This window comes from Ranitomeya imitator, chromosome 1, assembly GCF_032444005.1.
Source record: "Ranitomeya imitator isolate aRanImi1 chromosome 1, aRanImi1.pri, whole genome shotgun sequence".
In the NCBI taxonomy this organism is placed as follows: domain Eukaryota; kingdom Metazoa; phylum Chordata; class Amphibia; order Anura; family Dendrobatidae; genus Ranitomeya; species Ranitomeya imitator.
Window position 1 is genome coordinate 5,332,344 of NC_091282.1, and position 27,418 is coordinate 5,359,761.

At 48.1% G+C, this 27,418-nt stretch overlaps 1 protein-coding gene across 1 annotated transcript in view; it reads right to left on the bottom strand.

The window, feature by feature from the left end:
* The window catches only part of CA9 (carbonic anhydrase 9), a 290,038-nt gene that overhangs the window by 253,571 nt on the left and 9,049 nt on the right, over positions 1-27,418 (bottom strand). The window lies entirely within an intron of this gene.

Consider the following 27,418-nt stretch of genomic DNA (forward strand, 5'->3'; position numbering starts at 1 on the left):
TGATGGTATGTGGGCAGCCGTACCACCTGAACGCTTAAATTTTACCATAAACGTCCAGGCCCCTGACCAGATACCAAACTCATCACGGTCTTTCTTTGGCATCTCCACTACCTCCCCATACCGGCCAAGCCACATCATGATGTCATAACAAGAAAGCGACTCATTACAGGTCATCACGGTCACTTTCTTGACTTGGTTTTGGCGAGACACCACGTGAACGGCAAAGTCTCGCCAGCCGGGCTCATTTTTTGCCAACTCATAGTTCGACCAGAAGAGCTCAAGCCCCTCCGACCGAACAAAGCTGACATCAAACTCAGGCATGGAATAGGGATGTATCAAGGTGTAGATGTCAATTGCCTTGAAGCCCATCCTCAGAGGGACCACATTCCTGCGCACACTAGCCAGCTCAGCTGTTGGGAGGGACCTGTTATGACCTGGTGGTCAGGACAATAATGGACCTGGTGGTTAAGAGCAAACAAAAAGACCTGATAGTTACTGATAATAAAGGACGAGCTCTGGAACGTGGGAACTCTGCTGACCGCAATCCCTAATCCTATCAAACACACTAGAAATAGCCGTGGATTGCTCCTAACGCTCCCTATGCAACTCGGCACAGCCTAAGGAACTAGCTAGCCCTGAAGATAGAAAAATAAAACCTACCTTGACTCAGAGAAATTCCCCAAAGGAAAAGGCAGCCCCCCACATATAATGACTGTGAGTAAAGATGAAAATACAAACACAGAGATGAAATAGATTTAGCAAAGTGAGGCCCGACTTACTGAACAGACCGAGGATAGGAAAGGTTACTTTGCGGTCAGCACAAAAACCTACAAAAAGACCACGTAGAGGGCGCAAAAAGACCCTCCGCACCGACTCACGGTGCGGAGGCGCTCCCTCTGCGTCCCAGAGCTTCCAGCAAGCAAGACAACAATAAAAATAGCAAGTTGGACAGAAAAATAGCAAACCAAAGAAATACAAGCAGGAACTTAGCTTCTGCTGAGAAGACAGGTCACAAGAACGATCCAGGAGTGAACTAGACCAATACTGGAACATTGACAGGTGGCATGGAGCAAAGATCTAAGTGGAGTTAAATAGAGCAGCCAGCTAACGAATTAACCTCGTCAGCTGTGGAAGGAAACTCAGAAACACCCACCAGAGGAAATCCATGGACAGAACCAGCCGAAGTACCATTCATGACCACAGGAGGGAGCCCGACAACAGAATTCACAACAGTACCCCCCCCTTAAGAAGGGGTCACCGAACCCTCACCAGAGCCCCCAAGCCGACAAGGATGAGCCAAATGAAAAGCACGAACGAGATCGGCAGCATGAACATCAGAGGCAAAAACCCAGGAATTATCTTCCTGACCATAACCCTTCCACTTGACCAGGTACTGGAGTTTCCGTCTCGAAATACGAGAATCCAAAATCTCCACCACATACTCCAACTCCCCCTCAACCAACACCGGGGCAGGAGGATCAACGGATGGAACCACAGGCGCCACGTATCTCCGCAACAACGACCTATGGAATACATTATGGATGGCAAAAGAAGCTGGAAGGGTCAAACGAAACGACACAGGATTGAGAACCTCAGAAATCTTATATGGACCAATGAAACGAGGCTTAAACTTAGGAGAGGAAACCTTCATAGGAACATAATGAGACGACAACCAAACCAAATCCCCAACACGAAGTCGGGTACCCACACAGCGCCGGCGGTTAGCGAAACGTTGAGCCTTTTCCTGGGACACTGGGACAATGTCAAATTGTCCACCACATGAGTCCAAATCTGCTGCAACCTATCCACCACAGTATCTACACCAGGACAGTCCGAAGACTCAACCTGCCCTGAAGAGAAACGAGGATGGAAACCAGAATTGCAGAAAAATGGTGAAACCAAAGTAGCCAAGCTGGCCCGATTATTAAGGGCGAACTCAGCCAACGGCAAAAAGGACACCCAATCATCCTGATCAGCAGAAACAAAGCATCTCAGATATGTTTCCAAAGTTTGATTAGTTCGTTCGGTTTGGCCATTTGTCTGAGGATGGAAAGCCGAGGAAAAAGACAAATCAATGCCCATCCTAGCACAAAAGGATCGCCAAAACCTTGACACAAACTGGGAACCTCTGTCAGAAACGATGTTTTCCGGGATACCATGTAAACGAACCACATGCTGGAAAAATAATGGCACCAAATCAGAGGAGGAAGGCAATTTAGACAAAGGTACCAAATGGACCATCTTAGAAAAGCGATCACAAACCACCCAAATGACCGACATCTTTTGAGAGACGGGGAGATCCGAAATAAAATCCATAGAAATATGCGTCCAGGGCCTCTTCGGGACCGGCAAGGGCAAAAGCAACCCACTGGCACGAGAACAGCAGGGCTTAGCCCGAGCACAAGTCCCACAGGACTGCACAAAAGAACGCACATCCCATGACAAAGACGGCCACCAAAAGGATCTAGCCACCAAATCTCTGGTACCAAAGATTCCAGGATGCCCAGCCAACACTGAACAATGAATCTCAGAGATAACTCTACTAGTCCATCTATCAGGGACAAACAGTTTCTCCGCTGGGCAACGGTCAGGTCTATCAGCCTAAAATTTTTGCAGCACCCGCCGCAAATCAGGGGAGATGGCAGACACAATTACCCCCTCTTTGAGAATACCCGCCGGCTCAGGAACACCCGGAGAGTCGGGCACAAAACTCCTTGACAGGGCATCAGCCTTCACATTCTTAGAGCCCGGAAGGTACGAAACCACAAAATCAAAACGGGAGAAAAATAACGACCATCGAGCCTGTCTCGGATTCAACCATTTGGCAGACTCAAGATAAGACAAATTCTTGTGATCTGTCAAGACCACCACCCGATGCTTGGCTCCTTCAAGCCAATGACGCCACTCCTCTAATGCCCACTTCATGGCCAACAACTCTCGATTACCAACATCATAATTACGCTCAGCAGGGGAAAACTTTCTAGAAAAGAAAGCACATGGCTTCATCACGAGCCATCAGAACTTCTTTGCGACAAAACAGCCCCTGCTCCAATCTCAGAAGCATCAACCTCAACCTGAAACGGGAGCGAAACATCTGGCTGCCACAACACAGGGGCAGAAGAAAAACGACACTTCAACTCCTGAAAAGCCTCTACAGCTGCAGAAGACCAATTGACCACATCAGCACCCTTCTTGGTCAAACCAGTCAACGGTTTAGCAACAGTAGAAAAATTAGCGATGAAGCGCCGATAAAAATTAGCAAAGCCCAGGAACTTTTGCAGGCTCTTCACAGATGTCGGCTGAGTTCAATCGTAAATGGCCTGGACCTTAACAGGGTCCATCTCGATAGTAGAAGGGGAAAAAATGAACCCCAAAAATGAAACCTTCTGAACTCCAAAGAGACACTTTGACCCCTTCACAAACAAGGAATTCGCACGAAGGACCTGGAACACCATTCTGACCTGCTTCACATGAGACTCCCAATCATCCGAAAAGACCAAAATATCATCCAAATACACAATCAGGAATTTATCCAGGTACTCTCGGAAGATGTCATGCATAAAGGACTGAAATACTGATGGAGCATTGGAAAGCCCGAATGGCATAACCAGGTACTCAAAATGGCCCTCGGGCGTATTAAATGCTGTTTTCCATTCATCGCCTTGTTTAATACGCACAAGATTATACGCCCCTCGAAGATCTATCTTGGTGAACCAACTAGCCCCTTTAATACGAGCAAACAAATCAGACAGCAACGGCAAAGGATACTGAAATTTGACTGTAATTTTATTAAGAAGGCGGTAATCAATACAAGGTCTCAAAGAACCATCCTTCTTGGCCACAAAAAAGAACCCTGCTCCTAACGGTGATGACGACGGGCGAATATGGCCTTTCTCCAAGGATTCCTTTATATAACTACGCATAGCGGCGTGTTCTGGCACAGATAAATTGAACAATCGGCCCTTAGGAAACTTAATACCAGGAATCAAATTAATTGCACAATCGCAATCCCTATGAGGAGGTAGGGCACTGGCTTTGGGCTCATCAAATACATCCCGATAATCCGACAAAACTCTGGAACTTCAGAAGGAGTGGAAGACGAAATAGACAAAAATGGAACATCACCATGTACCCCCTGGCAACCCCAGCTGGACACAGACATAGATTTCCAGTCCAATACTGGATTATGAACCTGTAGCCATGCCAACCCCAAAACGACCACATCATGCAGATTATGCAACACCAGAAAGCGGATATCCTCCTGATGTGCAGGAGCCATGCACATGGTCAATTGGGTCCAGTACTGAGGCTTATTCTTGGCCAAAGGCGTAGCATCAATTCCTCTCAATAGAATAGGATACTGCAAGGGCTCCAAGAAAAAACCACAGCGCCTAGCAAACTCCAAGCCCATCAAATTCAGGGCAGCGCCTGAATCCACAAATGCCATAACAGAATAGGATGACAAAGAGCAAATCAGAGTAACAGACAATAGAAATTTAGACTGTACCGTACCAATGGTGGCAGACCTAGCGAACCGCTTATTGCGCTTAGGACAATCGGAGATAACATGAGTGGAATCACCACAGTTAAAACATAGCCCATTCCGACGTCTGTGTTCTTGCCGTTCAGCTCTGGTCAAAGTCCTATCACATTGCATAGGCTCAGGCCCATGCTCAGATAGTACCGCCAAATGGTGCACAGCTTTACGCTCACGCAAGCGTCGATCGATCTGAATGGCCAAAGACATAGACTCATTCAGTCCAGCAGGCGTGGGAAATCCCACCATGACATCCTTAAGGGCTTCAGAGAGACCCTTTCTGAAGATTGCTGCCAGGGCACATTCATTCCACTGAGTGAGCACGGACCACTTTCTAAACTTCTGACAATATATCTCCGCTTCATCCTGACCCTGACACAAAGCCAGCAAGATTTTCTCTGCCTGATCCACTGAATTAGGTTCGTCATAAAGCAATCCAAGCGCCAGGAAAAACGCATCAACATCACGCAATGCCGGATCTCCCTGCGCAAGGGAAAATGCCCAGTCTTGAGGGTCGCCACGTAACAAAGAAATAATGATCTTTACTTGTTGAACAGGGTCACCTGAGGAGCGAGGTTTCAAGGCAAGAAACAATTTACAATTATTTTTGAAATTCAAGAACTTAGATCTATCACCAAAAAACAAATCAGGGATTGGAATCCTAGGCTCTGACATCGGATTCTGAACCACAAAATCTTGAATGTTTTGTACCCTTGTAGTGAGATTATCCATCCAAGAGGACAGACCTTGAATGTCCATGTTTACACCTGTGTCCTGAACCACCCAGAGGTAAAGGGGAAAAGAGAGACAAAACACACTGCAAAGAAAAAAAAAATGGTCTCAGAACTTCTCTTATCCCTCTATTGAGATGCATTAGTACTTTGGGCCACCTGTACTGTTATGACCTGGTGGTCAGGACAATAATGGACCTGGTGGTTAAAAGCACACGGAAAGACCTGATAGTTACTGATAATAAAGGACGAGCTCTGGGACGTGGGAACTCTGCTGACCGCAATCCCTAATCCTATCAAACACACTAGAAATAGCCGTGGATTGCTCCTAACACTCCCTATGCAACTCGGCACAGCCTAAGGAACTAGCTAGCCCTGAAGATAGAAAAATAAAACCTACCTTGCCTCAGAGAAATTCCCCAAAGGAAAAGGCAGCCCCCCATATACAATGACTGTGAGTAAAGATGAAAATACAAACACAGAGATTAAATAGATTTAGCAAAGTGAGGCCCGACTTACTGAACAGACCGAGGATAGGAAAGGTTGCTTTGCGGTCAGCACAAAAACCTACAAAAAGACCACGCAGAGGGCGCAAAAAGACCCTCCGCACCGACTCACGGTGCGGAGGCGCTCCCTCTGCGTCCCAGAACTTCCAGCAAGCAAGACAACAATAAAAATAGCAAGCTGGACAGAAAAATAGCAAACCAAAGAAATACAAGCTGGAACTTAGCTTCTGCTGAGAAGACAGGCCACAAGAACGATCCAGGAGTGAACTAGACCAATACTGGAACATTGACAGGTGGCATGGAGCAAAGATCTAAGTGGAGTTAAATAGAGCAGCCAGCTAACGAATTAACCTCGTCAGCTGTGGAAGGAAATTCAGAAACACCCACCAGAGGAAATCCATGGACAGAACCAGCCAAAGTACCATTCATGACCACAGGAGGGAGCCCGACAACAGAATTCACAACAGGGACCGCACTGTATCCCCCCCTCTTTGCTCTCGGAAGGCCCCGAGGCCATGCCTCTCTATCCAGAAGGATAGATCAACCTCTCGACCCTCTACCATTAGTGATCTCTCCCCATTCTTTAGAGCCTCCAGGAGACGCCATTGGAACATGCCGTCCCCAGAGCCCAGAGAAGAGGAGGACGCCCTATTTCCACCCGAGGTGACAGCGGCAAAACTCCTGACAGGCTCTACCACCACCAGGGGGGCAACTTGACCAGTGACCACATCCACACCTACGGTATCACAATTACCCACCTCCATAACCCCCTCACCCTCCACCAAACCAGCAACCACACCACTAGACAAAGAGTTTTCCTCATCTATACACACCACCTCATTCACTCCTGCTGAACCAGTGAAAACAGGGGGTGACATGTTGACTTCTGCATCATCAGGCACAAGGGGCTGAGTCTCCTCCACAGTACTAGAGGCAACCTCACCCTTGGTCTTATGTATGCCCTCCGCATCATCAGTTGATATTTTCTGCTGCTTCATAGTTGCTACCAGGTGCCGTTGATCCTTAGCGGTTGTGAGGCATCGCTGATCCTTAGTATCATGATCTTGTTGACCAGTGGCGCCAACACAAAATAGAACTTTGGGAGGACCGGAACTCCCAGCCCCGGCCACCCGCTCACACTGCTTCTCAGCTAAGTGATCAGAGGCAACAGCATTCAGGGGCACCGACGCTACCAGAGCTGCCCCCTACACCGGGCCGCTCCCCCCTCCCACTGAGGAGCGCACCACAGCATCGTAGCCTGACCTTGTGCCCACCGCCGGGCCGCCCTCACTGTCCAGCCTCTCAGCTGATGCACCTGCTGCTACGTCCCTGCTACTACAAGCAGAGACGGAGCTCTGCGCCTCATTACGTTGCTTTGTAATCTCTCCGCACCTTTGCATCGGATCCACAGCAGAACTCCAGTTGGCAACGGGGCTTATACAGCGAGCTGACCTTGCAGCCGAATCAGGGGGTACAGGGAGGGGGCATACACGTAGCTTACGGCTTCCTGCAGCCTTGGCTTGTTGTTTTTTTTTGCCTTTTCCTTCTGGCCTCCAGGTGCCTCCTCTGGTAAATCATCACCAAGATGGAAGTTCTGAAGGCACACTGGGGACTCCAGGAGCTTGATCTCTGCCATTAGCGCCCCTCCCTGGCCGCTGTTGTTACTGTCGTCCCCAGAGCCAGCAGAACTGCGACGAGATGTCATTGTCGCCTGTCCAGCAGGGAGCTCGCTGCACGTGGCCTGTGAGTGACTAAGCAGGCTGCCAGGTGGAGCTTCCTGCTGGTCATCATCCTCCTCATCATCATCATCCACCTGGCTTTCAGGCTGCAGGCCCATCTGCCTTTGCTCTCTGTTATCAGCCATTTCTCTGAATCAGTCTTCATTCTGCAATTTTTCTTTAAATGGTCCACTTTTTTCTTGAATAAACGCTTTTCTTACCTCCAGATCATTAATTTCAAGCTTTAGCCTCATTACCTCCACCTGGAATTGCATCTTCCTGGGTTTGGAGGAACCTGCAGCTTTAGCGCTTATGCAGCGCAGCTGCTTCCGGAGCCTCCTCAGGGTCTTACTCGCCTCTTCATGCTCACGGAGGGGGCTCATGACCCGGGAGGCATAGGTGGACACAGACTCCAGGGGTCTCTGCAGCCCCCAACCCTCCTCAGTGAGGTCGGCCTCACCTCCGTGAGCACTCAGCTTTCCTCCGGAAGGGCCGCTATCTTGCACGCTAGCAGGCTTCTCCTCCATGCTTGAAGCCTTGCGGCTACTCTGGGTCTCTGCAGACCTGGGGGGAGTAGGAGCCTCATTGCTGCGACTCCTGGTGGAGCGTCTCACCCCTGAGTCCTCTGATGTGCAGGCTGGTTGCTGGTTCCTTCTGCCCCCGCCAGCCAAGTCCTGGAAGCAGAAGCCTGGGACTTGGCTCCTTCACTCATCCCAGGAAACCCACTCCCTCCCTAAGTAGGAGAGAGAGCAGGTCCCCGGGTGGAGAGGTGGTGGTTCTCAGGAGCTCAGGAGCACACAGCAGGTTGAGCAGCGACCGCACCCACAATCAGCACAATGAGCAGCAGCTGAGTAGAGCTGCACTCACTATTCTGCTGGTGCAGTCACTGTGTACATACATTACTGATCCTGAGTTACCTCCTGTATTATACCCCAGAGCTGTGCACTGCTCACTATTCTGCTGGTGCAGTCACTATGTACATACATTACTGATCCTGAGTTACCTCCTCTATTATACCCCAGAGCTGCACTCACTATTCTGCTGGTGCAGTCACTGTGTACATACATTACATTACTGATCCTGAGTTACCTCCTGTATTATACTCCAGAGCTGCACTCACTATTCTGCTGGTGCAGTCACTGTGTACATACATTACATTACTGATCCTGAGTTACATCCCATATTATACCCCAGAGATGCAGTCACTATTCTGCTGGTGCAGTCACAGTGTACATACATTACATTACTGATCCAGAGTTACATCCTGTATTATACCCCAGAGCTGCACTCACTATTCTGCTGGTGCAGTCACTGTGTACATACATTACATTACTGATCCTGAGTTACATCCTGTATTATACTCCAGAGCTGCACTCACTATTCTGCTGGTGCAGTGACTGTGTACATACATTACATTACTGATCCTGAGTTACATTCTGTATTATACTCCAGAGATGCACTCACTATTCTGCTGGTGCAGTCACTGTGTACATACATTACATTACTGATCCTGAGTTACATTCTGTATTATACTCCAGAGATGCACTCACTATTCTGCTGGTGCAGTCACTGTGTACATACATTACATTACTGATCCAGAGTTACATCCTGTATTATACCCCAGAGCTGCACTCACTATTCTGCTGGTGCAGTCACTGTGTACATACATTACATTACTGATCCTGAGTTACATCCTGTATTATACTCCAGAGCTGCACTCACTATTCTGCTGGTGCAGTCACTGTGTACATACATTACATTACTGATCCTGAGTTACATTCTGTATTATGCTCCAGAGCTGCACTCACTATTCTGCTGGTGCAGTGACTGTGTACATACATTACATGACTGATCCTGAGTTACATCCTGTATTAAATTCCAGAGCTGCACTCACTATTCTGCTGGTGCAATCACTGTGTACACACATTACATTACTGATCCTGAGTTACATCCTGTTTTATACCCCAGAGCTGCACTCACTATTCTGCTGGTGCAGTCACTGTGTACATACATTACATTACTGATCCTGAGTTACCTCCTTTATTATACTCCAGAGCAGCACTCACTATTCTGCTGGTGCAGTCACTATGTACATTGTTATGATCTGGTGGTTTAGGAGCAACATGGGACAAGCTCTGAAGGAAGTGGTACCTGTACTGACCGCAGTCCCTAAGCTCAACACAACACTAGAAGTAGCCGTGGGATGCTCCTGACACTCCCTAGGCACCTCGTCACAGCCTGAGAACTAACTACCCCTAAAGATAGAAACAGGAAAACTATCTTGCCTCAGAGAAAATCCCCAAAGGATAGATAGCCCCCCACAAGTAATGACTGTGAGTGGAGAGGGAAAAGACATACACAGAATGAAACCAGGATGAGCACAGGAGGCCCGTCTAGCTAGATAGATAGGACAGGATGGAATACTGTGCGGTCAGTATAAAACACTACAAAAAATCCACACAGAGTTTACAAAAATCTCCACACCTGACTAAAGGTGTGGAGGGTAGATCTGCTTCCCAGAGCTTCCAGCTACACAGAATTAATTAATACTGACAAGCTGGACAAACATAGAAAGCACAGAACGGATAAGTCCACAACCTGTGGACAGAAAAGAGCAAGAAAGGACTTAGCTTTGCTGAACTGGTCAGGATAACAGGGAAATCCAAAGAGATGTGAATCCAACCAGGAACCATTGACAAGTGGCACTGGCTGAAGAGAGAGCCAGGCATAAATAGCCGAGCAGAAAGACAATCAGTGGAAGCAGTTGAAGACAGCTAACTCCAAGGAGCAGCCATACCACTTGAAACCACAAGAGGGAGCCCAAGAGCAGAACTCACAACAGTACCCCCCCTGAGGAGGGGTCACCGAACCCTCACCAGAGCCCCCAGGCCGATCAGGACGAGCCAAGTGAAAAGCACGAACCAAATCGGTGGCATGGACATCGGAGGCAACAACCCAAGAATTATCCTCCTGGCCATAACCCTTCCACTTGACAAGATACTGAAGCCTCCGCCTCGAAAAACGAGAATCCAAAATTTTCTCAACCTCATATTCCAACTCTCCCTCAACCAACACCGGGGCAGGAGGATCAACCGAGGGAACAACGGGGACCACATATCTCCGCAACAAAGATCTATGGAAAACATTATGAATGGCAAAAGAGGCTGGAAGAGCCAAACGAAAAGACACCGGATTGATAATTTCAGAAATCTTATAAGGACCAATAAACCGAGGCTTAAACTTAGGAGAAGAAACCTTCATAGAACATGACAAGAAGACAAGCAAACCAAATCCCCCAAACGAAGCCGGGGACCAACACACCGACGGCGGTTAGCAAAACGATGAGCCTTTTCCTGAGACAACGTCAAATTGTCCACCACATGAGTCCAAATCTGCTGCAGCCTGTCCACCACAGAATCCACACCAGGACAATCAGAACGCTCAACCTGCCCAGAAGAAAAACGAGGATGAAAACCAAAATTACAAAAGAAGGGTGAAACCAAAGTAGCCGAACTAGCCCGATTATTAAGGGCAAACTCGGCCAACGGCAAGAAAGCCACCCAATCATCCTGATCAGCAGACACAAAGCATCTCAAATAGGTTTCCAAGGTCTGATTAGTTCGCTCAGTTTGGCCATTAGTCTGAGGATGAAACGCCGAAGAAAAAGACAAATCAATGCCCATCCTAGCACAAAAGGCCCGCCAAAACCTAGAGACAAACTGAGAACCTCTGTCAGACACAATATTCTCCGGAATGCCATGCAAACGAACCACATGCTGAAAAAATAATGGAACCAAATCTGAGGAGGAAGGCAACTTAGGCAAAGGTACCAGATGGACCATTTTAGAGAACCGGTCACAAACAACCCAGATAAAAGACATCTTCTGGGAAACAGGAAGATCCGAAATAAAATCCATGGAAATATGCGTCCAGGGCCTCTCAGGGACCGGCAAAGGCAAAAGCAACCCACTAGCGCGGGAACAGCAAGGCTTGGCCCGGGCGCAAGTCCCACAGGACTGCACAAAAGTATGCACAACGCGCGACAAGGAAGGCCACCAAAAGGACCTAGCAACCAAATCTCTGGTACCAAAAATCCCAGGATGACCAGCCAACACTGAACAATGAACCTCAGAAATGACCTTACTTGTTCACCCATCAGGAACAAACAGCTTCCCCACTGGACAGCGGTCAGGCCTATCAGCCTGAAATTCCCGAAGCACCCGCCGCAAATCAGGGGAGATGGCAGAAAGAATCACCCCTTCCTTAAGAATGCCAACCGGCTCAAGGACTCCAGGAGAATCAGGCGAAAAACTCCTAGAGAGGGCATCTGCCTTAACAGTCTTAGATCCCGGAAGATACGAGACCACAAAATCAAAACGGGAGAAAAACAGGGACCATCAAGCCTGTCTAGGATTCAGCCGCTTGGCCGACTCGAGGTAAATCAGATTCTTATGATCAGTCAAGACCACAACGCGGTGCTTAGCTCCCTCAAGCCAATGTCGCCACTCCTCAAACGCCCACTTCATAGCCAACAACTCCCGTTTGCCGACATCATAATTGCGTTCTGCAGGCGAAAACTTTCTGGAAAAAAAAGCACACGGTTTCATCAAAGAACCATCAGAATCCCTTTGAGACAAAACGGCCCCTGCCCCAATCTCAGAAGCATCAACCTCAACCTGAAAAGGAAGAGAAACATCCGGTTGACGCAACACAGGGGCAGAAGTAAATCGGCGTTTAAGCTCCCGAAAGGCCTCAACAGCCGCAGAGGACCAATTCGTCACATCAGCGCCTTTCTTCGTCAAATCAGTAAGGGGCTTAACCACACTGGAAAAGTTGGCAATGAAACGGCGATAGAAATTAGCAAAGCCCAAAAATTTTGAAGGCTCTTCACAGATGTGGGCTGAATCCAGTCATGAATAGCTTGGATCTTAACAGGATCCATTTCCATAGACGAGGGAGAAAAAATAAAACCCAAAAAAGAGACCTTCTGAACTCCGAATAGGCACTTAGACCCCTTCACAAACAAAGCATTATCACGAAGGATCTGGAACACCATCCTGACCTGCTTCACATGAGACTCCCAATCATCGGAAAAAATCAAAATATCAACCAAATATACAACCATGAATTTATCAAGATAATTGCGGAAAATATCATGCATGAAGGATTGGAACACAGATGGAGCATTAGAGAGCCCGAATGGCATCACAAGGTATTCAAAATGGCCTTCGGGCGTATTAAATGCAGTTTTCCATTCGTCACCCTGTTTAATACGAACAAGATTATATGCCCCTCGGAGGTCAATCTTAGTAAACCAACTAGCCCCCTTAATCTGAGCAAACAAATCAGTAAGCAAAGGCAAGGGGTATTGGAATTTGACCGTGATCTTATTAAGAAGACGATAATCTATACAGGGTCTCAAGGAGCCATCCTTCTTAGCAACAAAAAAGAAACCCGCTCCCAATGGTGACGAAGACGGCCGAATATGCCCCTTCTCCAAAGATTCCTTAACATAGCTCCGCATGGCGGCATGCTCTGGCACAGACAGATTGAAAAGTCGGCCCTTAGGGAACTTACAACCAGGAATTAAGTTAATAGCACAATCACAGTCCCTATGCGGTGGAAGGGAACTGGACTTGGGCTCATCAAATACATCCTGGAAATCCGACAAAAACTCAGGGACCTCAGAAGAGGGGGAAGAGGAAATTGACATCAAAGGAACGTCACTATGTACCCCTTGACAACCCCAACTAGTCACAGACATAGTTTTCCAATCCAGCACCGGATTATGTTCCTGTAACCATGGAAAACCCAGTACAACAACATCATGCAGGTTATGCAACACCAGAAAACGGCAATTTTCCTGATGAGCAGGAGCCATGTACATAGTCATCTGTGTCCAGTACTGAGGTTTATCCTTGGCCAAGGGTGTAGCATCAATGCCCCTAAAAGGAATAGGGCTCTGCAAAGGCTGCAAGGAAAAACCACAGCACCTGGCGAATTCTAAGTCCATTAAGTTCAGGGCAGCGCCTGAATCCACAAATGTCATGACAGAAAAGGACGACAATGAGCAAATCAGGGTCACAGATAAAAGAAATTTAGGCTGTACAGTACTAATGGTAACAGACCTAGCAACCCTCCTAGTACGCTTAGGGCAATCAGAGATAACATGAGCAGAATCACCACAGTAAAAACACAGCCTATTCTAACGTCTGAATTCCTGCCGTTCTGTTCTAGTCAAAATCCTATCACATTGCATAGGTTCAGGACTCTGCTCAGAGGACACTGCCATATGGTGCATAGCTTTGCGCTCGCGCAGGCGCCGATCAATCTGAATGGCTAGAGACATAGATTCGCTCAAACCAGTAGACGTAGGGAAGCCCACCATAACATCTTTAAAGGCTTCAGAAAGACCTTTTCTGAAAATAGCAGCCAGAGCATCCTCATTCCATTTAGTGAGCACAGACCATTTCCTAAATTTCTTCCTGACCTTGACACAGGGCCAACAGGGTTTTTTCTGCATGATCCACAGAATTAGGTTCGTCATACAATAATCCGAGCGTTTGAAAAAATGCGTCTACATTCAATAATGCCGGATCCCCTGATTCAAGGGTGAATGCCCAGTCCTGAGGGTCACCACGCAGCAAGGATATGATGATTTTTACTTGCTGAATGGGATCACCAGAAGAACGGGGTTTCAAAGCAAAAAACAATTTGCAGTTATTTTTAAAGTTCAAAAACTTGGATCTGTCCCCAAAAAAACAAATCAGGAGAAGGAATTCTAGGCTCTAAAGCCGGAGTCTGGACAACATAGTCCTGGATACTCTGTACTCTTGCAGCAAGTTGATCCACACGAGAAAACAAACCCTGAACTTCCATGCCAAAGCATATATCCTGAACCACCCTGATATCAAGAGGGAAAAAAATACAAAACAGAGCAAAAAAAAAATTGCTCAGAATTTTTTCCTTCTTTTGAGATGCATTTAATTTTTGGCCACTTGTACTGTTATGATCTGGTGGTTTAGGAGCAACATGGGACGAGCTCTGAAGGAAGTGGTACCTGTACTGACTGTGATATCATGATTAAGGGTGCTGCGTCACCTGAAACGCGTAGATAGTGTTTTTTACCTATATTGTGCTGATGTTTTATCCTCTGCTTCTCACATGAAGTGAATAAAGTATTTAGTTTTTACTTTTCACTGCCTCATTGAGCTGGAATTCCTTTTTCTTTACCTGTACTGACCGCAGTCCCTAAGCTCAACACAACACTAGAAGTAGCCGTGGGATGCTCCTGACACTCCCTAGGCACCTCGTCACAGCCTGAGAACTAACTACCCCTAAAGATAGAAACAAGAAAACTATCTTGCCTCAGAGAAAATCCCCAAAGGATAGATTAGCCCCCCACAAGTAATGACTGTGAGTGGAGAGGGAAAAGACATACACAAAATGAAACCAGGATGAGCAAAGGAGGCCAGTCTAGCTAGATAGATAGGACAGGATGGAATACTGTGCGATCAGTATAAGACACTACAAAAAATCCACACAGAGTTTACAAAAATCTCCACACATGACTAAAGGTGTGGAGGGTAAATCTGCTTCCCAGAGCTTCTAGCTACACAGAATAAATTCATACTGACAAGATGGACAAACATAGAAAGCACAGAACGGATAAGTCCACAACCTGTGGACAGAAAAGAGCAAGAAAGGACTTAGCTTTGCTGAACTGGTCAGGATAACAGGGAAATCCAAAGAGATGTGAATCCAACCAGGAACCATTGACAAGTGGCACTGGCTGAAGAGAGAGCCAGGCATAAATAGCCGAACAGAAAAGACGATGAGTGGAAGCAGCTGCAGACAGCTAACTCCAAGGAGCAGCCATACCACTTGAAACCACAAGAGGGAGCCCAATTGCAGAACTCACAAAAGTGCCACTTACAACCACCGGAGGGAGCCCAAGAGCGGAATTCACAACAGTACATACATTACATTACTGATCCTGAGTTAAATCCTGTATTATACTCCAGAGCTGCACTCACTATTCTGCTGGTGCAGTCACTGTGTACATACATTACATTACTGATCCTGAGTTGCATCCTGTATTATACCCCAGAGCTGCACTCACTATTCTGCTGGTGCAATCACTGTGTACATACATTACTGATCCTGAGTTACATCCTGTATTATACTCCAGAGCTGCACTCACTATTCTGCTGGTGCAGTCACTGTGTACATACATTACATTACTGATCCTGAGTTACATCCTGTATTATACTCCAGAGCTGCACTCACTATTCTGCTGGTGCAGTCACTGTGTACATACATTACATTACTGATCCTGAGTTACATCCTGTATTATACTCCAGAGCTGCACTCACTATTCTGCTGGTGCAGTCACTGTGTACATACATTACATTACTGATCCTGAGTTACATCCTGTATCTCTTTTTATTATAAAAGTACAAAACAAAACTTACAGGCAAAGCTTACAGACAAACTCAAAACAAATTATTTACAATCCCCAAAAAGTCCAATGTCCAGCAGATTTATACAAATAAAATGTTCCTCCATTTCATTAATACCCCCAGCAAGGGAAGAGACCTCAACCTATATCCTTTTTCCCACTCATACCCACGCATTCATCCCTAGAAAAATAAACAAGTCAGCCAACTGCCCTAAACAAAGTAAATAGGCCACCTGGCCGAAACTTAATCATATATTTTTATATATTTTTTTATTTTATATATTTTTTAATAATTTTTATTTTTTTATATTTTTTTTTTTATTATTATTTTTCCTCTCCTAAACTATACCACCACCATTCCCCCAAAGGTCCCACGAAAGTTTGTGGCCTATCACACCAGGTCCCACGAGAGTTTGTGGCCTATCACACCAGGTCCCACCAAAGTTTGTGGCCTTTCCTATACAGCAAGGTCCGTAAAAGTTTATGGCCTTTTTTTTCCTCTTCTTGGCATCCCGCCGGACGTCCATTCTCCAAAACCCATTCCCCCACCCCCCAAGAAACCCCCCACCCCAACTAAACGAAATCCCCCTACACGCATCATAGTACACATGTAACATATATATACAACCTTATAATAACATATCAATAATAACTAGTTCACACCTTAACCATGACCAAAGAACAGGCCCAAGTTCAATGCTTGCAAGAGCTATACCCAGGTTACCAATTACAAAACAAAAATCTGTAAGTGAGGGTTACAGCCCACCACCAGGAACTGGAGACCATCGAGGCTCTCACCCTAATCTACCGCACATCACCCTGACCCTCCCTAACAACACAAAAGAGAAAATCCTGTCCCTATAGCCCTACCAATCTCTCCTTACCTGCCCCTCACTGTCCCTCACTACCAACCTAATACTAACTACCTGTCCCTAAAGACTGTCCCTATCTGTCCCTCCCTGTCCCTACACATCTATCTGACCCTACAAAATAAAAATAAAAAGATAAAAAAGACTAACTATCACAGGCACACAGAACCTAACTCTCCCTAGGGCACATTAAAGGAGAAACCCCTCCATAGAAGAGAGTCCCTCCCTGCACCCAGCCTCTCAAACTCCAGCAAGCGCACTTTTGCCAGGTCACCCAGGATGTTCCTAATCACCTCTTCCCCGGGGAGGACTTTCCGCTGAGTAGACACTAGACACCGTGCATTCCACGTGTGGAACCTAGTTACTAAACTAACTAAGAAAACAGTGCCCCGATCTCGGCCACCAAGGGACCTGAATGCCCCATAGGCCCACTCCACATAGGAAAGGCCTGCCAGCCTGGGCCAGCCAATGGAAGCACCCACCCTGCTATAGACCTCTGTATTAAAGGGACACCGAAGCAGGAAATGCTCCATGCTTTCAAGCATGCCGCCACACTCCTCGCGGGGACAATCCCGGTCATCAGAGCGTCTGCACTTCAGGTTGTCCCTCACATACAGCTTCCCATGGAAGCAGCGCCAAGCCAAGTCCCAAAACTTCAAGGGGATCCGCTTAGAGTTCAATAACCCGAGCCCCACCTCCAGATCCCAGCTTGGGCAATCCCTGAGCGCCAGGGGCTTCTGAAAGTGGGTCAACAGGACCCTATTGTCAAGAAACCTTCTCAACATGGTCCTGATCTCCCACACTCCCAGACCCCACCGACGGATCACCTTCAGAACTGGGGTAGCATAAGCCGGAAGATGCCCATGAGGTGTACGAAGGTCCTTCACCTGCCCTCCTGTCTCCCATTCCTGGAAGAAAGGCCGAAACCACCCCCTACAGGAGAATACCCACAGAGGAGCCCTCTCTAACCAGAGGTTGGCGATGTTTGCCTTAAGAAAGGTGTTTACTAGAAACACCACTGGGTTGACCATACCCAACCCTCCTAGTCTCCTCGTGCGGTACGTGACCTCCCTCTTGATTAGGTTCAGCCTATTTCCCCATAATAATTGGAAAAACAGGCTGTAAACCCGTGTCCAAAGAGGCTCTGGCAAGATGCAGACGCTGCCCAGATATATTAGCAAAGGAAGCAAATAGTAACATAGTAACATAGTAACATAGTTAGTAAGGCCGAAAAAAGACATTTGTCCATCCAGTTCAGCCTATATTCCATCATAATAAATCCCCAGATCTACGTCCTTCTACAGAACCTAATAATTGTATGATACAATATTGTTCTGCTCCAGGAAGACATCCAGGCCTCTCTTGAACCCCTCGACTGATTTCGCCATCACCACCTCCTCAGGCAAGCAATTCCAGATTCTCACTGCCCTAACAGTAAAGAATCCTCTTCTATGTTGGTGGAAAAACCTTCTCTCCTCCAGACGCAAAGAATGCCCCCTTGTGCCCGTCACCTTCCTTGGTATAAACAGATCCTCAGCGAGATATTTGTATTGTCCCCTTATATACTTATACATGGTTATTAGATCGCCCCTCAGTCGTCTTTTTTCTAGACTAAATAATCCTAATTTCGCTAATCTATCTGGGTATTGTAGTTCTCCCATCCCCTTTATTAATTTTGTTGCCCTCCTTTGTACTCTCTCTAGTTCCATTATATCCTTCCTGAGCACCGGTGCCCAAAACTGGACACAGTACTCCATGTGCGGTCTAACTAGGGAAATAGCCCTTGGCAAGACTAACCCTTTCCCTTAGGGTCAAAGACCAACCCTTCCACTGATTCACCTTCTGAGCGGCAATCTTAAGTCTGCCCTCCCAGTTTTGCTGGGGATAGTCCCCCGGGCCGAAACTGATGCCTAATATTTTTGCTGTGGCCTGAGGCCCTGGAAGGGTGTCCGGGAGATCAAAACTTGGATCTCCCCCTCCCAGCCAGAGACTCTCACACTTGTCCCGGTTGATCATGGATCCGGATGCCACCGAGTAGCATTCAACCTCAGACATCACCCAATCTGCCTCCTCTCTCGAGGATACAAAAAGGGAAACATCGTCAGCGTACGCCACTACCCTCAAGGCGGCCTCAGGATCCGCCTGGTCCATCCCGACTCCCACCAACGGTCCACGCTCCACCCTCCTTAAAAGGGGGTCGATCGCAAACACGTATAACAGTGGGCTCAGAGGACAGCCCTGGCGGACACCAGACCTCACCTCAAAAGGGTGTCCGACCCAACCGTTCACGAGCGGAAAAGTCTCTGCCCCATTGCATAAAACTCTCAACCAATCAACAAACCTCCCAGGCAAACCATATCTCAGAAGGACGGACCAGAGGTACTCATGGTTAACCCGGTCAAAGGCCTTCGCCTGATCTAAGGACAGCAAGTACCCCTTCCAGTGACCCGCCCTGCCCTGCTCCACTGCCTCCCGGACACCGAGCACAGCACTAAATGTACTGCGGCCTGGAACAGAGCAGTGCTGGGCCCCCGAAAGGAGCCGGGGCGCAAACTGCACCAACCGATTAAAAAGCACCTTTGCCAGAACCTTTCGGTCCGTATTGAGAAGCGCTATGGGACGCCAATTCTCAATACGGGATGAGTCTTTACCCTTTGACAGGATAATCAGGGCTGACTTCCTCATTGAACTGGGCAGAATGTCCGAGGAGAGACACTCATTAAACATCTCAGTCAAGAGGGGGACCAAAGAGTCCCTAAAAGTCTTGTAGAACTCAGATGTTAAGCCATCCGGACCAGGCGACTTTTTGGGCCGGAGCCCATCAATCGCCCGTCTCACTTCTCATTTCTCATGGAGAAATCAACAACCACACAACTGAAGAACCGATATCAAATCTTTGTAGAGGATGAAGATGGCACACCTAAGGATGAAGCAATACCAGCAAGCAAAAAAGAAAAGGGCACACAGCAACAAGTGACAGCAAAAAGTACAGCCAAGAAGCAACGAAGAGTGGTGGTGGTGGGAGACTCACTACTGAGAGGCACAGAAGCAGCCATCTGCAGACCGGACATAACTGCAAGAGAAGTATGCTGCCTTCCAGGTGCGATGATCAAGGATGTGACCGATAGGATACCAAAGCTCTTCAGCTCCAAGGACGTCCACCCATTTCTTCTGATACATGTTGGCACCAATGACACGGCAAGGAAAGACCTACCGACAATCTGCAAAGACTTTGAAGAGTTGGGGAAGAAAGTAAAGGAACTGGATGCACAGGTAGTTTTTTCTTCTATCCTTCCAGTAGACGGGCATGGCACCAGGAGATGGAACAGGATCCTTGATGCAAACAACTGGCTAAGACGATGGTGCAGACAACAAGGATTCGGATTCCTGGACCACGGTGTGAATTACTGGTACGATGGACTCCTCGCCAGAGATGGACTACACCTCAACAAACCTGGGAAACACACATTCGCCAGAAGACTCGCTACACTCATCAGGAGGGCGTTAAACTAGAAGAAGAGGGGACGGGAAGAAAAACATTAGACTCGTACAAAGACGACCCAGGAAAACATACTCAGAAGGGAGGTAAGAACATTTCTAAAACAATCCACAGTGAGGAGATTGGAACAAAACAAAATCCTCTAAACTGCATGCTCGCAAACGCCAGAAGCCTGACAAACAAGATGGAAGAACTAGAAGCAGAAATATCTACAGGTAACTTTGACATAGTGGGAATAACCGAGACATGGTTAGATGAAAGCTATGACTGGGCAGTTAACTTACAGGGTTACAGTCTGTTTAGAAAGGATCGTAAAAATCGGAGAGGAGGAGGGGTTTGTCTCTATGTAAAGTCTTGTCTAAAGTCCACTTTAAGGGAGGATATTAGCGAAGGAAATGAGGATGTCGAGTCCATATGGGTTGAAATTCATGGAGGGAAAAATGGTAACAAAATTCTCATTGGGGTCTGTTACAAACCCCCAAATATAACAGAAACCATGGAGAGTCTACTTCTAAAGCAGATAGATGAAGCTGCAACCCATAATGAGGTCCTGGTTATGGGGGACTTTAACTACCCGGATATTAACTGGGAAAGTGAAACCTGTGAAACCCATAAAGGCAACAGGTTTCTGCTAATAACCAAGAAAAATTATCTTTCACAATTGGTGCAGAATCCAACCAGAGGAGCAGCACTTTTAGACCTAATACTATCTAATAGACCTGACAGAATAACAAATCTGCAGGTGGTTGGGCATCTAGGAAATAGCGACCACAATATTGTACAGTTTCACCTGTCTTTCACTAGGGGGACTTGTCAGGGAGTCACAAAAACACTGAACTTTAGGAAGGCAAAGTTTGACCAGCTTAGAGATGCCCTTAATCTGGTAGACTGGGACAATATCCTCAGAAATAAGAATACAGATAATAAATGGGAAATGTTTAAGAACATCCTAAATAGGCAGTGTAAGCGGTTTATACCTTGTGGGAATAAAAGGACTAGAAATAGGAAAAACCCAATGTGGCTAAACAAAGAAGTAAGACAGGCAATTAACAGTAAAAAGAAAGCATTTGCACTACTAAAGCAGGATGGCACCATTGAAGCTTTAAAAAACTATAGGGAGAAAAATACTTTATCTAAAAAACTAATTAAAGCTGCCAAAAAGGAAACAGAGAAGCACATTGCTAAGGAGAGTAAAACTAATCCCAAACTGTTCTTCAACTATATCAATAGTAAAAGAATAAAAACTGAAAATGTAGGCCCCTTAAAAAATAGTGAGGAAAGAATGGTTGTAGATGACGAGGAAAAAGCTAACATATTAAACACCTTCTTCTCCACGGTATTCACGGTGGAAAATGAAATGCTAGGTGAAATCCCAAGAAACAATGAAAACCCTATATTAAGGGTCACCAATCTAACTCAAGAAGAGGTGCAAAATCGGCTAAATAAGATTAAAATAGATAAATCTCCGGGTCCGGATGGCATACACCCACGAGTACTAAGAGAACTAAGTAATGTAATAGATAAACCATTATTTCTTATTTTTAGGGACTCTATAGCGACAGGATCTGTTCCGCAGGACTGGCGCATAGCAAATGTGGTGCCAATATTCAAAAAGGGCTCTAAAAGTGAACCTGGAAATTATAGGCCAGTAAGTCTAACCTCTATTGTTGGTAAAATATTTGAAGGGTTTCTGAGGGATGTTATTCTGGATTATCTCAATGAGAATAACTGTTTAACTCCATATCAGCATGGGTTTATGAGAAATCGCTCCTGTCAAACCAATCTAATCAGTTTTTATGAAGAGGTAAGCTATAGACTGGACCACGGTGAGTCATTGGACGTGGTATATCTCGATTTTTCCAAAGCGTTTGATACCGTGCCGCACAAGAGGTTGGTACACAAAATGAGAATGCTTGGTCTGGGGGAAAATGTGTGTAAATGGGTTAGTAACTGGCTTAGTGATAGAAAGCAGAGGGTGGTTATAAATGGTATAGTCTAACTGGGTCGCTGTGACCAGTGGGGTACCGCAGGGGTCGGTATTGGGACCTGTTCTCTTCAGCATATTCATTAATGATCTGGTAGAAGGTTTACACAGTAAAATATCGATATTTGCAGATGATACAAAACTATGTAAAGCAGTTAATACAAGAGAAGATAGTATTCTGCTACAGATGGATCTGGATAAGTTGGAAACTTGGGCTGAAAGGTGGCAGATGAGGTTTAACAATGATAAATGTAAGGTTATACACATGGGAAGAAGGAATCAATATCACCATTACACACTGAACGGGAAACCACTGGGTAAATCTGACAGGGAGAAGGACTTGGGGATCCTAGTTAATGATAAACTTACCTGGAGCAGCCAGTGCCAGGCAGCAGCTGCCAAGGCAAACAGGATCATGGGGTGCATTAAAAGAGGTCTGGATACACATGATGAGAGCATTATACTGCCTCTGTACAAATCCCTAGTTAGACCGCACATGGAGTACTGTGTCCAGTTTTGGGCACCGGTGCTCAGGAAGGATATAATGGAACTAGAGAGAGTACAAAGGAGGGCAACAAAATTAATAAAGGGGATGGGAGAACTACAATACCCAGATAGATTAGCGAAATTAGGATTATTTAGTCTAGAAAAAAGACGACTGAGGGGCGATCTAATAACCATGTATAAGTATATAAGGGGACAATACAAATATCTCGCTGAGGATCTGTTTATACCAAGGAAGGTGACGGGCACAAGGGGGCATTCTTTGCGTCTGGAGGAGAGAAGGTTTTTCCACCAACATAGAAGAGGATTCTTTACTGTTAGGGCAGTGAGAATCTGGAATTGCTTGCCTGAGGAGGTGGTGATGGCGAACTCAGTCGAGGGGTTCAAGAGAGGCCTGGATGTCTTCCTGGAGCAGAACAATATTGTATCATACAATTATTAGGTTCTGTAGAAGGACGTAGATCTGGGGATTTATTATGATGGAATATAGGCTGAACTGGATGGACAAATGTCTTTTTTCGGCCTTACTAACTATGTTACTATGTTACTATGTTACTTCCTCTTCCCTGATTGCTTCTGTCAAAACATGAAGAGAGGGGTCATCCCCTGGCTCAGGGATGGTTTCAGTCAGGAAAGCCGACATCTCATCTCGATCAGGATCCCTCCTCCCCAAGAGGTGCAAGTAGAAGGATCTGACCACCTCCAGAATCCCCGATTTGGATCTGTTCAGGGACCCCGTACTGTCAATCAGTCCTCTCACCATCTTACAATTCACTGACAACCTGCAGTTTCTGTAAGGGTCGGGCGAGCGGTACCTCCCGAAATCCCTCTCAAAAACCAAGGATGTGTGCCTATCATACTGGCACCCCTTGAGCAAGGTCTTCACCCTGGAGATTTCCTCTCGGTCCCCTCCAGTCGAGACGAGCTGCTCGAGTTTCCTCCCCAGCTCCCGATACAGGCGGTACCTGTTCAGGCCCCTGAGGCTCGAGAGCTGACGGAAGAAGCCCGCGACCCTTCTTTTGAAGATCTCCCACCACTCAGACTTACTGCTACAAAGACCCAAGAGAGGTACCTGGCTCTGAAGAAATTCCTCAAAGGACTGTCTTACTTCCGCCTCTTCCAGAAGGGACGAATTCAGCTTCCATAGGCCTCTCCCCATGCGGGGGGTCTCTGTAACACTCAAAGTAAAGAAAATGAAACAGTGATCGGAGAACTCCACCTCAACAGCGGACACTGCAGAAGAGACGGCTTCCTCCTTTAAAAAAAACCTATCTATCCTAGACCTACTGCTTCCCCTAAAAAAGGTGAAACCCCCGTGACCTGGGGTGTGCCGGATGTGGACATCCACCAGGCGAGCTTCGCTTACTATGCTATTCAAGGCTACGCTATCATAAGCCAGCCGGTCTCCGGGGCCTCCCCTATCACGGAGTCTGGTTACAGTATTAAAATCCCCACCGAAGACCACCTGCCGGCTTGTAAAAAGATAGGGCTTGATCCTCAGGAAGAGACATTTACGGTCCCACTTAGATTGCGGGCCATAGATATTGATGAGCCGAAGCTCCTGTCCCCTCATGAAGACGTCAAGGACCAAACATCTCCCCATTTCTACCTCAATCACCCGTCTGCATTCCACCTCCGCGGTCTTAAAAAGGACCGCTACCCCGCTATACGGCTCGGCCGCAAGAGACCAGTATGAGGGCCCACTCCTCCATTCCCTCTTTGCTTTGTAGATGGACCCCAGGTCCGTTAGTCTGGTCTCCTGCAAAAATAAAATATCAGCCTCAACCCGGGTGAAAAAATCAAAGGCCGTAAATCTAGCCGTATCTGACTTTATGCTGGCGACATTAATTGACGCCAGAGTCAACGGGGTAGGTTCCGCCATCATGGGTGATTGAGTTAGATGGCCTGTTTTTTAACCGTACCCCCTGATTTCCTCTTCCCCTCTGAGGAGGAGCCCGACTCACCCCTCCTCTTTAAAGACACCGAGGTGTCCATAACCTCCTTTACAGTACTGGACTTCCCAGGCACCCTAGATGTTGCGTCCGGCCCCTCACCCCGACCTCCGACACAGCAGAGTCATCGAGGGCTTGGAACCGAATGGAGAGGGGAGTCGGTGAGCCCTTCCGTAGGCACCCCAGTGGCCAGGGGGGGGGGCTTAGATTTTTTAGCCTTGTTCTTCTTCTTCTTCCGACTCTTACCGGTACGATTGTCACCCGTTTTTTTAGGCTGCTCCACCACCTCTTCATCCAGACTTTCATACTGGGAAGAGTTATCAGAAGCAGCCAACTCCTCCCTCTCCATCCTCCGGATCTTCTCGCTCACCGCCTTCTCCCCCAGGGCCTCAGAGGCTTCGGCTTCCGCGTCCAGGCTGGGGGCAGTCATCACCCCAGTTGCCTGAGGCTTATCCTGCCCCCTGCCCTTACGGCGCCTCACCTGTTGCCACTGGTGGGCAGATGTACCAGCCTCGCCTTTCCTCACTGACCCCTCAGCTCCCCTCAAGCCTCCACCCTCAGCCCCAGCAGAAGCTGCACCACCAGGGACCCCCCCGGGGCTCCCCCCTGCCGGGCCAGAGATGGTGCTGGAAAAGGAACGGGGGCAGCGGCTATACGGGTGACCTAGGTCACCACACAGGTGACACCTAATGTCACCACAGGCTGCGGCAAGATGGCCTACCCCGCCACACAAGGCACATTTCTGCACCTTGCAGCCTGCGCTGAAGTGGCGGGGATCACCGCACCTGTGGCAGACCTTCGGTTGCCCCTGGTAGAAGATCTGGATTCTGTCCCTCCCCAGAAATGCTGAGGAGGGGATGTGGGTGACCGTACCTCCTGAAACCTTCAACTTTACCATGAAGGTCCAGCCCCCTGACCAAATGCCAAACTCGTCCCTATTTTTCTTAGGGACCTCGGTGACTTCCCCATAACGGGAAAGCCACGTCATTATGTCGACCCCAGAGAGTGACTCGTTACTTGTCAGAACGGTCACCCTCTTTACACTATTTTGACGAGACACCGCCTGCACGGCAAAGTCTCGCCAGCCGGGCTCCCCCTTTGCCAGTTCAAAATTCGACCACAAAAGCTCCAAGCCCTCCGGCCGAACAAAACTGACATCGAAGAAGGAGGTGCCAAACGGATGAATCAGGGCAAAGATGTCCGTTGCCCTGAAGTCCATCTTCAGAAGGAGCTCCACAACCCTCTCCCTTGGCGGGCACGCTTCACTGCCCCTCCACCGAAGACGGACCACATTCCGCCTGGCCACCCCCTGCCCGGCTGTCGGGAGGGACCAAACCGTTTCCCCTTCCCTTTTATCTTGGAAGGCAGCCAGGCCGTGTCTATCCAGCCAAAAGGCCAAGTCCACCACTCTTCCCTCTACTTCGATCGTCCGTTCTCCCTTTTTGAGGGCCTCCAGGAAACGGCGCCGCAAGACGCTATCCCTGAGGTCCAGAGGCGAGGAAACCCCTTGATTAGGCCCCGAGGCTCCAGCCACCACCCCCGAATAACTCAGAGGACCTGTGGCCGGGGGGGCAGATGGCCCGGCCCCCTCCCCCCTTCTCCCACTACCATCAGACACCGTACTCACACTTGCCACGATATTCACACTTGCCACCTCAGACGCACTGCCACTCGCATCCTCAACCACAGACACTTCCATACCCGCACCCTCCTCATCCACTCCATCAGTCACCGCACTCTCACTCACATGCACACTGGGGTCAGTATTATTTTGCCTCACCTTTTGGGTATTTCCAGGTTTTGTTTTCCCACTGCTACCGTCACCTACTGGTGGCATCTTCCCTGCTGGGGGGTTTGGCACACACAGCGCTTGTGTCCCTTTAAGAGTCCTGCTGCCATTGGTTTTAAGCAGCACTGTCTGACTTTCCACCACAGCAGGCACAGAGCTTCCTCCCTCACTGGCAGGTAGGAAGTCAGGAGCAGACCCGCCTCCAGCTCCATCCTGCCTTGTGGCCGGAGCCCCCACCGCAGGTAAGCCCCCCGACCCAGGGGACCCCGCCAGGCAGGCGCCCTTGCTGCTATCTGCTGCAGCTGCAGTTCCTGCACCATTGCTGACTGCAGCTAAGACCATTTTTTTTTCTTTTGTTTTGGAAGCCACGCCCCCAGCCGCACAGCACAGCACAGCTATCCAAAGCTGCACCTACATGGGCAGCGGGTGCCGAGGAGGCCACGCCCCCTGAGACCGGCCGCAGCGGGACCCCCAGAGCCGACCCAGAGCTGGATCCACCCCCAGGAATCCCCCCAGCGGTACCAGCCCCCCGAGGCACAGCACCCCCCACCACCACACCCTGGGCCACAAACAGCCTGGCCACAGCAACTCCAGCGGATGGCCCCAGGCTAGGCCACTCCCCCTCAGCATCCACCAGCGGCAGTGCCCCCAATGCAGGAGACACCGACTTCACCGCAGACCCCGCCAGGGGAGCTTCCACCATTTTCTTTTTATGAGCCTGTTCAGCCGGAGCCGCAGGCCCCTCACCCTTTACTTTACTAGGTGCCTGGGTCCCCAGAAGCGATCCAGCTTTAACGGATCCGTAAGTGGGGGACCCGGACACCCCAGCGCTCACCGCCGGAGATGCGGTCCCGGCTGTCACTCTCTT